The sequence below is a fragment of the Phytophthora infestans genome, genomic scaffold (genome assembly GCF_000142945.1).
Source record: "Phytophthora infestans T30-4 supercont1.5 genomic scaffold, whole genome shotgun sequence".
NCBI lineage: Eukaryota > Oomycota > Peronosporomycetes > Peronosporales > Peronosporaceae > Phytophthora > Phytophthora infestans.
Genome location: NW_003303754.1, coordinates 301,847 through 314,209, shown reverse-complemented (window position 1 = coordinate 314,209; position 12,363 = coordinate 301,847).

The following is a 12,363-nucleotide window of genomic DNA, read 5'->3' as shown; positions in this document are numbered from 1 at the left end:
GGTATAAGAGTCGAATACATCAAGTGACAGCAAAGCGACGGAGTCATCTGGTCCTCGATTACTCAAAACACGAGCCACCTTGTGATCTTCAGCTGGGGTGTTGAAGACGTATGCGAAGGCCTTGTTGGTTGCCGTCATGTTCCACGCGCCTCTGTCGAAGATCCACTGCACACACATGCCAACACTATTCGCATGTTGTGTGCCACCGCGTCTAAACGAATGTGACGTCAAGCGCTGGACAACACCAGCTTCAGGCATTATTCTCGTCAAGACGCGATTCACGTAGCCGTGGATTCCAGTAGTGTCGTCAAGCGGCTTGTTATCATCTGTGGTGGAGTTGAGTGGAGCGACAGCTTCTGGGTTATCGATCAGATCGATCCGTGGTGCTGCCGGAGTCAGGGAAGCTTCGGTCGCCACTTGTTGTTCAGGGAGGTGGTTTAGCAGCGCAGCCGCCGGTGCCGATTGAGTTGCAAGAGCCACAGCGATAGCTAGCAGCGGACACGTGGCGTAGTCGTCGTCGGGAAAAAGGGAGAGACCTTGTTCTTCGGACGTCTTGACACGGATCAGCCTCAGAAAAAATATTTCCCCCGAACCGATGGATAAGTTCACCTTCCGGAGTAGCGAGATGTCAGAGGCTCGGCCAAACAGAAACCAGAGCAAGCACAGCAGCGCCGCGTCTTGGTAGTCCGAAGCTGTTACACCATTTGAAAAGAGGTAGATCATCATCTGCTTGAGTGCTTTCTTCGTGCATGCAGGTGCCTTCTTCACAAAATTGCCTGACTCTCGCTTCATGCAATAGCGCTCCTTTGCCTGTCGGTAGTACTGCATGACTGAGTGCCTAGCCAAGAGGCTGCCCTTCCGTCCTTCCTTGAAAGCGAGATGCATTACAAACTTGTCCACCACGGCCTCCAAAACGCGGGGAGCGTTGTCGCGATTCATGCACACCTCTAGGTACTCCCATGTCACCCTTTCTTCCTCAAGAAACGCTTTGAACATGCGTGCCGCGCCATCCCGTGCGCGCTTCGTGTTTGTCGGTGCGAGGTCGCTCAGACTCATCTTGCGTCGGAGGGGTCGGAGCTCGCGTGCTATTTGCAAAATATGCTAATGAGTGGAGGTTTGTATGCCGATATCAATAACACAAGAGGGGCCCCCGACCCGATATGTCGGAGCTGCCTCTTATCGACCTATACTGACCCTACCGTGCTTTGATTAGTCAAAATATTGGCACAGTCGATGTATGATTCGTCCAAATACGGGCTATCCTTTATGATTGGCCATTAATACTAATATTTTATTTAAGTATGGTCGGAGAAATGATGATATTCATCCATATGTGCTCTGTGAGCCACATGACTTTACTGGTGTAAGCTACATAATTCCGTTTTAACCAATCGAAGCCGCCTTCGCTCCGCTCGGCAGCCAATGGGAAGGCTCAAAAACCTGAGCGTTTCGTGTGACGGACGGACAGACACCGTGCTAGCATTGATAGTTTAGGACTAGCCGTTCGCCGCCGCTACGCGGCGGAGTGGCATAGTTTGCTGGAGTTAAGGTGGCCGCAATTTTAAGTACTTCGTGTGTTCTGTGCTTTCAGTCTGATCTTGTACCCCGAGGCTTCGGCCATCCCCGTGCGATGTTGTGCTTAAACACCTGTCATTTCGTAGTCTCATGTGACGGTGTACGATATCGTTAATTTGTACGCGTCCGTTGCTCCGTACTATTGATTGGCGTCTATGTTCTTCCGTGGATCGTGCCCTTTTCCGTTAATGCGCTCTCTCTTTTGGGATCATCCTTTTCAGTAGTACGACACCCTTTCGTGGCTGCTAGTTGTTCCGTGTTCCCAAGGTCTTGAGTGGGTTTTACAGGTTTTGTGAATATTCATTCATGGTCCATGGCGTCTCATCGACGGATCCTCGCCGACGGGTGCTATTCCGTAGTTATATGGATCCGTCCCCCGTGTAACGTGCTCTCCTGGTGTGGCTTCATCGACCGCGTTATCGCGCTATCATACGGTCGCAGTATAATTCTGCTATCCTATGCTTTCGTGCTCGCGTAGTGCATCTGTGTTTCCCGTGTTATTATATTCTACAATGGCATACTGATCCACGTTGTGCAATCGGGATATCCCGAAGCGCTCCCCGGTGCTTCCATGGATGATCTGCCGCCCGTGCAATCGTGCTATCGCCTTCTGTGGCTCAAGATTTCGCGTCTATAGCTCCCGTGGCTGCGTGTTCTCTCACAGTTTAGTTGCTTGGCCACCGTCCGTACTATCGTGTTATCTCGCGGTATCGCGGTTGGTCTGTCGTCTGAGCTATCGTGAGCTACCGTAATATTGTGCTCCGTGGCTTGACTCTACCCTGGTATCGTGCTCCAATGCTCGGTGATTTCCCACTTATGCTCTCCCGTGGCTTTGTGTTAGGTTCATCGTCTGTGCTTCATGTTCTACCGTGGTGAGATGGGAGAATTGCTTTCCGTGCACCTTACTGTTTCCGTGGCCCGTGTTTTTTAGCATGTTGGGGTGTTATTACTTCAGTTACTTTCCGTGATCCGTACGATCCCATCATATTCTTGCCATTCCAAGTTTTCATGGTAGCGTGCACGTCCATGGCTCGTGCTTTTCAGAATCGCTAACTGCCTTCATTGGTTTAGTCCTCTTTCAACGTCCGTGGTCTTCCGTGCTTCGTGTTCTTCCCTCTACCCCATCGTGTACATAGTGTGCCTCGGTGTTCCTCCGTGTCTCGTGTTCTTGTTTATCCACTTGCCTCCGCGCTAATTCAATCGCAAACGCTGTTTCCATTCTGCTTTACGTACGCTATATATCGTGTTGGAAAGTGCGCACAATCTCTTAACGTCGTACACTACGCACGCAAATACAAAGGAATACGATCCCTTTTTTTCGGCGGCGGAGTGGTGTACGCGGTTATGTGGCGTGGGAAAGCCACTATATTCACATTTTAAAAAATTTCAAATAATTTATATTAGTAATAAATTGTACATTTTTATCTGACGCAAATAAATACTATAGCTTAATAATTAGTATTAATAATATATTTCAAACGCTGCTTATTTTAAAAGTGTAGTACTACTACAAACGTCTGCAAGCAATAATAAGAAATATTTTCGAATAGTACTACGCAAAGCAGTATTGTAAGTTAAATTACTACAAAAGTACTACGATACCAGAACAAATCATATTAGTACTAAAGTTTCGATTAAGGACGAAATATGCGTCACCAAAGCCTACAATCTTTTTCAACAGCTCCTACAACGATAAAGTACGTTTGTGCTCATCGGCGCCTTCTACTAATCATAACTAACGCGCGCACAGGCAGCGCCCTTTGCGTGAGGTGGCGCTCCAACAATAAAAATGGGGGCAAAATGAAATTTGAACAGTGCTTTTAAGTACGATGTGTAGTCCACATACAGTGTGTACTAAAACACAATCTAGATTTTAGCCAATGAAGGCTGCCTTCGCAGCGCTCGGCAGCTTTTTAGTGAATCGAGGCCGCCTTCGCTGCGCTCGGCAGCCAGTAGAACGCGCGTATTAGCGTGAGTTTTATTAGACCTAACCCGTTACGGACGTTACAGACGGACAACACACTCCACTCGAGGGATAAGATTTGTATATGTGGCAGTACTCAGTGATTACTTTAGTGATATTCAGCAAATACAGTGAGCTCAGTAGCGGTCTTCAGCGAATTTAGTAAATATGTGGTGTGTCGGGATCAGCAAAGTCGCGAAAATGCTGGGTCCGACTTCCCACCAATGCCCAAACGCCGACTAACGCAGAAGTCCCCCAATGATTCGTGATCTGCCGAACTTTTCTAACCTTGTGTACCCATCGGTAGGGGATCTTACTCCTATGATAGCTGCAGCGAAATTCAAGTGGTGGAGTCTTGGAGAGACGAGGGTGACGTAGCGAAAGGGTGGGAGATCTTCACTCTACGTTCGATGCAGGGTCCAGATCACAAGCGAGTCCTTCAAGTTTGTACGATCTGGTGGTCTTGATCTGCGATCCGACCGTAGGGTTGTCTCGCCTTTGAGTTCCTTTTCGTCGTACTGGCCGCTTCCTATAGAGAGTTGAAAGCCTCTTCGGTATGCCCGGCCAAGTTGTAAATCCGGTTAGCCTTACGAATCTGCACGTGTATTTGGAAACTGCACTAAGTGGTAGGATCTGACCAATACTAGATCTGCTATTCCCAAACTTCACCAAGCTCGTACGGCCAATGTAGCTCCAATTCTTGAGGGCACAAAGCCACTTGCGTAAAACTGTGCAAAATGAGCTCTGATTCAAAGAGAAGTTTACACCAGCCTGGATCTTTATCCTCTCTGTCCTCTATTCACCAAATCATTTGCCAGGTCTGGCTACTTACCCTTTCTCTCCTTGGTACATCTCTCCAGCTGTATCAGTACCGGACCCCTTCCCTACCCCGATCAGGGATACCCTCGACCAGGAATATGTCTGGCATGAGTACACCTGAATCCTGAGGAGCTTACATCTCTGGCCTGGATTGCGATCTCCCGCTCACTCATCTCAGATCTTACAATCTTCACTTGTTGGTCTCGCCGCCCCCGTCCAAATTGCTACAGCTTCCGTCCTGATTCGTGATCCCTATCCACAGTGTCATTAATTGAGAACAGTGTCCAACAGCCACTTTACGTCTTCTTTTTTCTTGAAAAGCACTTCACCACAAATGCAGGAGCGACATATCGCGAGTCAGCAGAGGCATTCGGCGAATTTGGATGTATTTGCCCGTACAGCGCAATTCCAGATCCCACTTATAGCTCTGAGGCTGTGCATGACGCAGCCAGTTTATATCTTTAGCCCCCCCCCCAGCATAATATCTACGCAAAGTTAGCTAGGTGTGATGGCAAAGTCAAACTTCACTACAAGCAATTCGACCAAATACGAGTTGGTGAATGTGCAAACCTGCGTGCTGCCTATCACCAGAAGAAGTGCGCAAATCATCGACTGCACACCGGGAAGCTGCGGGCTGAAAGTCTCCCCGTCCTCGACTGGACTAAACCGGTGCATAAGGTGTGGCAGAAAATGAGCGTGCAGTTTTACCTGGATGATGACGTGACTAGAAAAAGACTTTTTGAAGAGAAAGTAAAGGGTCGAGTCTACCGCGTCCAGCAGAACCATTAAGGGGCTTGCATTCTTAAGTGGAAAGAAAAAAACTCTATTCATGGTGGAGAGGGAACATTCAGCTTTTTCCAGTTTAAAATGTCTAAACTAAAGTAAGACCCACCACCAAGCCGGACCGGGGCATTGGCTGGGCCCATCCTGACCTCCGTCAGCTATTCATATACAGCGGCGTGTCACTCGTCTTCGACGGTACATTTGGTGTGTATCCACGGACTTCAAGCAGTGCATAGTCTTGATGGTGAGCGATCAGGCCATTGTGTTGTTTGTGCCAGAGAGACTTCTAAGAATCTTGAGTCATGTGACGTCGTCTATGACTTTGAGTTTCTTTTGATCCAAAGTGTTTTCCTAACGCTGAAGTTTTCGGCTGCCTGTTTTATTTTAAACAGGCAGTCCGACGACAAATGAAGACACCTACACAATCTATGATGCTGATGCTCGCATAGCTATGGAACGAGGTGTGTTTGACGTACTTTCGGTGATTGCTCCAAAGACAGTTCCTAGGCATGATATCCGGTGGGTGAAACGCAATATACGCGTCAAATATTCTGCGGCAGGAATCGCATACACTCGCTCAAAGTGGAAGCAATTCGGTGGGGGGGTACTTTCGCGCTACGTGGTTGGAGCGGTACAACATTGAATCGTGAAATGTTCAAGGACTCGACACCGAACTTGTTGCTAGAGCGAACAGCCCTCTCGAAGGATTTCGCGTAGAATAGTACCGCAGACATGCGTTCTCACATGTAGTGATGTCATTCAGCCAATTGTCGGAATTGATCGTGGTCAAGTTTTTTCTCTGCGACCTGGACCTCGTAGGCGTTACCATGAGGCTTAGGGCAAATAGCGGTGGTCCTGTAGACCATAGCGTCATCCTCGCGCGCTTAAACACGCGTCCCTGAAGCCGATTTGCTTATAAATCTTCACAGTTATGTTTCCTTACTGCTGGAGAGCTAATAGGTTTTTCGGCACTTCTTGCCAATAGCACGGCTGTATGCCAGTAATTAGATGTGGGTGTCATGGGACCCCTCAAAAAGCGAATTACAGTCCACTGGATGGCTGAGTCCAGCGTCGATGTCTCGATGATAGAGGAACGTTTGTGTGGAAGAGTGCTCGTACGATGTGGAGTGTGTCTGCATCGAGAATTGCCTATGCGGAGAAGAGTGCCTGTACTGATGGGTGCAGTTGCATCGTGGGGTGCAAATGCGATGAAGTGTGCGTGTGCGTGTGCGTGTGCGGCGAGGACAGCGAGGAGCGACGTAAGTCGTTTGCTCCTGAAAAGGGAAGAGCTACCATTGAACGAACCATCCGAGCATGGGAGGAGCTGTCAAGCGGTCTCATTATTAAAGGTTTTAAGAAAGCTATACCTTAATACCCGGTAGTTGAAGTATAATTCGGTTCTAATGAACTTGTTTTAGTCTGCACACGGTATTTTGGCCTTCCTATGTCAAATATATCGGGCTTTTGGCCAATTAAATCTTTGGACGTGTATTTCTGTTGGGTAAAGTACTTTTATTTTATATGAAGGATGGTGCTCAGATAGTGGTCGGATTTCACCGTAGCTGCCTGTACTGTCTCTTTGTGTTTTCGGCGAGGAAGCCCCCACAACAAACACCATTTTGCCAGACTAAAATTTGATTTGAACTACTTACAATATTTGGTACATACATATTTTAGGCTGCTGCACCGAGAACATATACAAATCGTATGTTTCGATGAATGATTCAATCAATTCCACGGCTGCTGGTTGCTGTTAACTGACATAAAATTACATGCAAGTTTTTCCACGGCCATCTCGTAGTCGTAGGTAACACATATACACTTGCTGTCCTCTAAATTTCGTATCAGGTCTGTCACTTGAGCAATATCAGCTTTACTCCATCGTAACCTCTGGGAACGGACTGGTGGGCCTAAATTATATCACATACTACAGAAAATCGGTTTCTCAAGGTTCACTTAGGTTTTACTGTACTCCTTTTATTCCCCTGAATCACCTATCCGTCGACCGCGTCGAAGGTTTAAGCCATGCCCCGTTTCGCCTGTTGTTCGAAGACGCAACTTGGACTCTTTCACATGTATTTACTTTTATGTTGCTTCTTACATATTTGCTACTTTATATTCTAGATCCGCTCCATCCGTAGTAAGCTGGTATGCGACTGACAGGGCTTTACACAACAGGTTGGCTGGGCTTACATACATATTCATCTCTCCATTTTGTGGACGTGTTGGATCTAGAAGGGTAATTGCCAGAGCTGGATTCCAGAAAATCATCTGGACGACCTCGTAAGGTGGCTAAAGCACTGTGGAGAGAAGAAGGGGGCAAGATATATTCGGCCCGATACGTGGTCCCACTACTCATTGATCCATCGGTTCACCCTATAAACTGGAAGATTTTGCGAGAACTTAAGATCAAACGAGCCAACGGAGCACCGGGTAGCGTCTTTTGCCTGAAGTTGCTAAAGTTTTGGACTTGGGTGCCGAGCGTTTCCGGAGCGTATCATTTGACGACGGAATCAGACTGCTGGACTGTTCGTGGAGGAGGTCGCTGCAGGTATTGAGCTAGCACACAGTGATGGTATTAACGTGCGTGGAGGTATCAAGGCGGTGTTTACTAATTCGCCGCGTGGAGAATAAGAGGATACTCAATGAAACATAACGGCTCACGGGCGAAAACTATAAAGAAAACCTGATAGTGGAAGTGCTGCCAGTAATACATAAAAAAATACATATGACCTGACCTGTCGACATACGTTTGGCGCTTGCTTGTCTTCATTGACACAACTGCTTGGTTTGGTATTACTAGGGGTGTGCTTGGTTTTCACGGATCAATTACTTGATAAAAACGTTTTTCCCAAAGAAACGTGCTTCGGTTTCAATAAACAATTGCAAATAGATGTGAGCTTCCGCTTTCAAACAGCTTCCACCACGTTTTCCCCAGAATTCGTATCTGCTAGTCTAGGCGGAAAACCTCGCTTCGGAGGAAACACATATTTCTGTTGTAACGCTATAATTTATGTAGGAACAAGTCGGCAAAGTGATCTGGACAACATCAATGAGTGCTGTTCTAAATGGGTACACGATTGTGGTCATATTTATCCTGAAAGCTGCTTCTCATAATGGATATCGCTCCGCTGTGGGGCTACTTCTTCGATACGGTATGGATGAATATCATCATTTATCCGACCTCTCTTAAGTTTAGTATCAGCATTAATGGCCAATCATATTTTATATATTCTAAACAACCAGCCATATCCATGTATTATATGCCAGCTGCGAAGGGGGAAGGTTGGTCATCTAAGCCCGACACCCGACGCATCAGGTCGGAGGGGCGCGGAAAATATGTTTAATCACTTACAAAGTGAATTTTATGGGCGCGCATCTTCAATTGTACACAATGGACGCGTTTACGATCGCCAAATCGATAATACCAAAAGGCAGTGCTTGCACGCTCAAAATTAGATCTAGTTTCTTTTGGGCTCTGGCAGGTCGCATTATTTTGCATGCCTTCTATTTAACATTCTGCGCCGTCACTCGCACTTGTAGGCTCTGTCTGAAGTAGTTGCTCTCTTCAGCAATAATTTCCCACATGCATGGTGGCACAAAACTAAAACTTACTTCGACAAGATTACGGTGGGGAGGGGGCGTCTGCACCATTTGCGATAGACCATAGCAATTCATTTCATATCCAACGGATAATAGAGTGAATTCGTACCAGTAGTTCTGAAGTGAGATCTCTCCATTGGGGGATCCACGGGAGCTGTACCATACACGATAACATCAGTACCACACATTGTATGGTACATATTCAAATCCATCAACCTTCACCACCACTCAGTGTCAGCATCTTAAAGAACAAGGTCGTCCGAATCGAAAGCAGCCGTTCCAGCCGTACCGCGGTCTACGCTAGCACCGGCGGCGCACATGTGGATAGGCGAAGCAGAGCACTATCATTGTCTCCGCTGGAGCTCGGAGCGTCAGCAGGAGGCACGGAGACACCATCTTGCACTCCAACATTACTACCAGAAGCGTCACCACCTTGCCCCGCGTCGCTGGGCTGCAGTCTGTAGTCTTCGGGTCAGCACCTTCACCAGAAGAAGTGCGATCACCACACGAGTCAGGAGCCAGTGTCGTTATAGGCGCATCAGCTCTTCCAGTGTTAGATTTTGCCAAAGCAATCGGCTTTATTATCCTGTCCGATTTGCGATCAAAGTCGCCGAGCTATCAAATGTATATGACCGTATAGACACGTCAATCGGATACTATTATACCGAAAGGAGACAAATTTAGAAAATGCTGTCTTGTATAACGTCTATCTCTGAATCAGAGACCAGAGTCTGATTCCTCCGACCTCCCTCCCTCTTGTTAAGACGTCCACCTCTGCCTCGGGAGAATGGGGCGTTCGCAAGGCTTCGAGGGACAGCAGTTTGCTGACACGGGGCTACCTAAGAAAGGAGGCAGGTCTCAGGTTGTGTGTAGACACTGCCTAGCTGCGTATAACGACCATACGAGAGAGAAGACACCACCGGAGCCCAAAGTCATCTCGGGGCGAGACACCAACTATACTAGCCATCTCAAGGACTATCAGTATTTTAAAGAGGCACAAGAACGGGGTGATGTCACAGCTCCACTGGTTCAGCCAACAATTCTACACCACTTCTTAGCACAGAGCGGAGCGAAACCTCCTTCCAGCTCGGCTTCATCAATGTCTGCATCGAGGTCCTCGATTGGGGATGCTTCTTCAGCAAGTTCCGCCAAACGAAGTCGGTGTATTTGTCAATACTTTAATCCAGTCTTTTGTAAGGACGATCATGATGAATTTGAGCGATTACTCATCCAGTTTCAGGCAGATAATTGCTTACCTGACCGTTTCATCGAAAAACCATCAACTCGCAGGCTTTTCATTTTTCTCAACCGGGCCTGCGAAAAAGCTGTTCCGAAGCGAAAAGCAATGGGAAAAATTCTGGAAAAATACAGCAAGGTTGAAGAAGACTCTCAAGTTTTGGCGCTCAACAACCGGTTGGCGTTTAGTGGCGGTCGATTGAATTATTTATCCGATGTATGGATGAATGTTGTTAAGTTGCACTTACTTGGGTGCATGCTTGCCCTTTTCGGTACTATCGTGATCTATGGATTATTTCCAACTGGCTCAAGACACGACGGGGTCGCGATTGCTGAGCAAATGGAGAAGGTGATGCGTAAAATTGAGACAAAGAATGGATGGACAATTGGAGCTGTTGTAACCGATAACGCTGGTCAGTGTGGTCGCCCGGCGTATTTTGGCACGCAGACATCCACGGATCGCGTTCGTTCACTGTTTTGCTCATGACATAAATAACCTGGTTAAAGCAGTGTTAAACGCGTCTTTCCGCGAGCTAACCAAACAGGCATCACTAACTACGGTGACACTGAATGCATCATCTTCTAAGTGGTTAGTTCGGGCGCAAGAGCTGGTTACATCAACCTACTGTAAGTCACTTGGGTATATAAATCTGTGCGAGACAAGGTGGAACAGCATGCAAGGTTGTTTTGCCTCTTTATTGCGTGTGAGAAGTGGACTACTTCACTTTTGGGTCAAATACAACAGCTGCATTGATTTCCCCCAGGCACTTCAAGTATTTGGTGAACCTTCCTTTTGGCGAAAGCTTGGAGCTGCTGAAGCGATAATTCGTCCACTTTCCAATGTCTCCTACAAGTTGCAACGCGATGAGAATTCATTGGCAGATGTTATCGTTTCATACCGAGATATTTATCAAGGATTTCTGGGTGATTTCAACAACCTGGAGTTAGTATCGCTCGTAGAGAAGCGATGGCAACAATGCGAGCAGCCCTTAATGCTGTTAGCTTTGTTCTTACACCCTCGGTATGTTCGCGTTGCTGTGGCGATTCATAAGGAGTCACCGAGTTTGAGATTTCTCGAGAGATTATGTGGATATGGTATCTATTATTATCGACGATATGCTGGAATCGCCAATGAAAGCGATATCGAGGGTTTGGCAGCCGATTTACACGCCTGGTATCGTGGTGTATTTGTTAGAAGCTCAATTGCTCAGTTCAGTGGTGATGTTGGACATATTTGGGGTTTTGCTGGTAATATTAGAGCTGACTCGAAGCTGCCTAAGCTCGCGGCAATAGTTCTCTCAATCGCAGTAAATACGGCAACATGCGAGAGATATTTTAGCGACCTGGCTGCAATTCACACAGCCCCGAAAAACAGAATGTCAATCAAGAAGGCACGTAAGTTCTCCCTAATTCGTCAGGCGATTCGGGAGCTGGATAAAGTAGCGAGCGAAGGAAAAGATATTGTCGAGATCAAACGCATCGTCGCTGCCGCTGAGAGAGAGCACGTTGGAAATTGTGATATGGGCACTCCTATCACGCTTGAAGAACTAGAAGAAAACCATGTAATTGCTCACCAAGATGTACCCAGCGAAGACACGACCGAGTATTGGCAAGACATCTTGAATGATCTGGACGGAAACGAGTCCATACTTGACGAAACGTGTATTGACGAAGACGACGAGCTCGAACAAAATATATTTGAAGGATTCGAAGACGCTATTCCAGAACCTGATACGACGGAGTTTCCTCAGACAAATGTGAAGACTTTCCCACAGGAAACCAAGCTTACTGGAATTCGAGGGCAAAACTTTAGTCTTACTACACTTTTCCCGTCGGAGCGCACATTTGGATTGACGCCTTACGTGACATCACTGTCTGCATAGCTAAGCGCAATTAATACAATGCTTGTGCAGCTCACTTACATGGACGATCCTGACGTACTTCTTGCTCTACTTCATCGCTGAGCTGTCGGTGGTGTACTTCATGTTCGAGGGCGCTTTCCTACTGCGGATGCATCAATACTGCCTGCGGCAGCAATGCCTATTTCAGCGCAGCAACGATGAGGGCGAGATCCTCGCTGCGTAGGATGGCCCGTGGCGGTCAGGGGCACTTTGCAGCCCGACAGCATTGATGCCAAGACGTAGAAGACGGTGGAGTTCAGTCGTGCGACGGCACAGCGCATGAATGTGAATAGGACGTGCTTGGCTTCATAGGGCGTTGTGACTGTGGGTGAGCATCGTCTCCTGTATATTTTTGTCTCTTTGATATCTCGACCGTAGTGAAGCGGGGTTTTCCCACTTTGCGACCGGTCTTGCGGTTGTAGTAGAAGAAGTGTTCCGAGGTGGGGTTGTAGATTTTCTCGTACGCGTCGTACAGTAATTCGC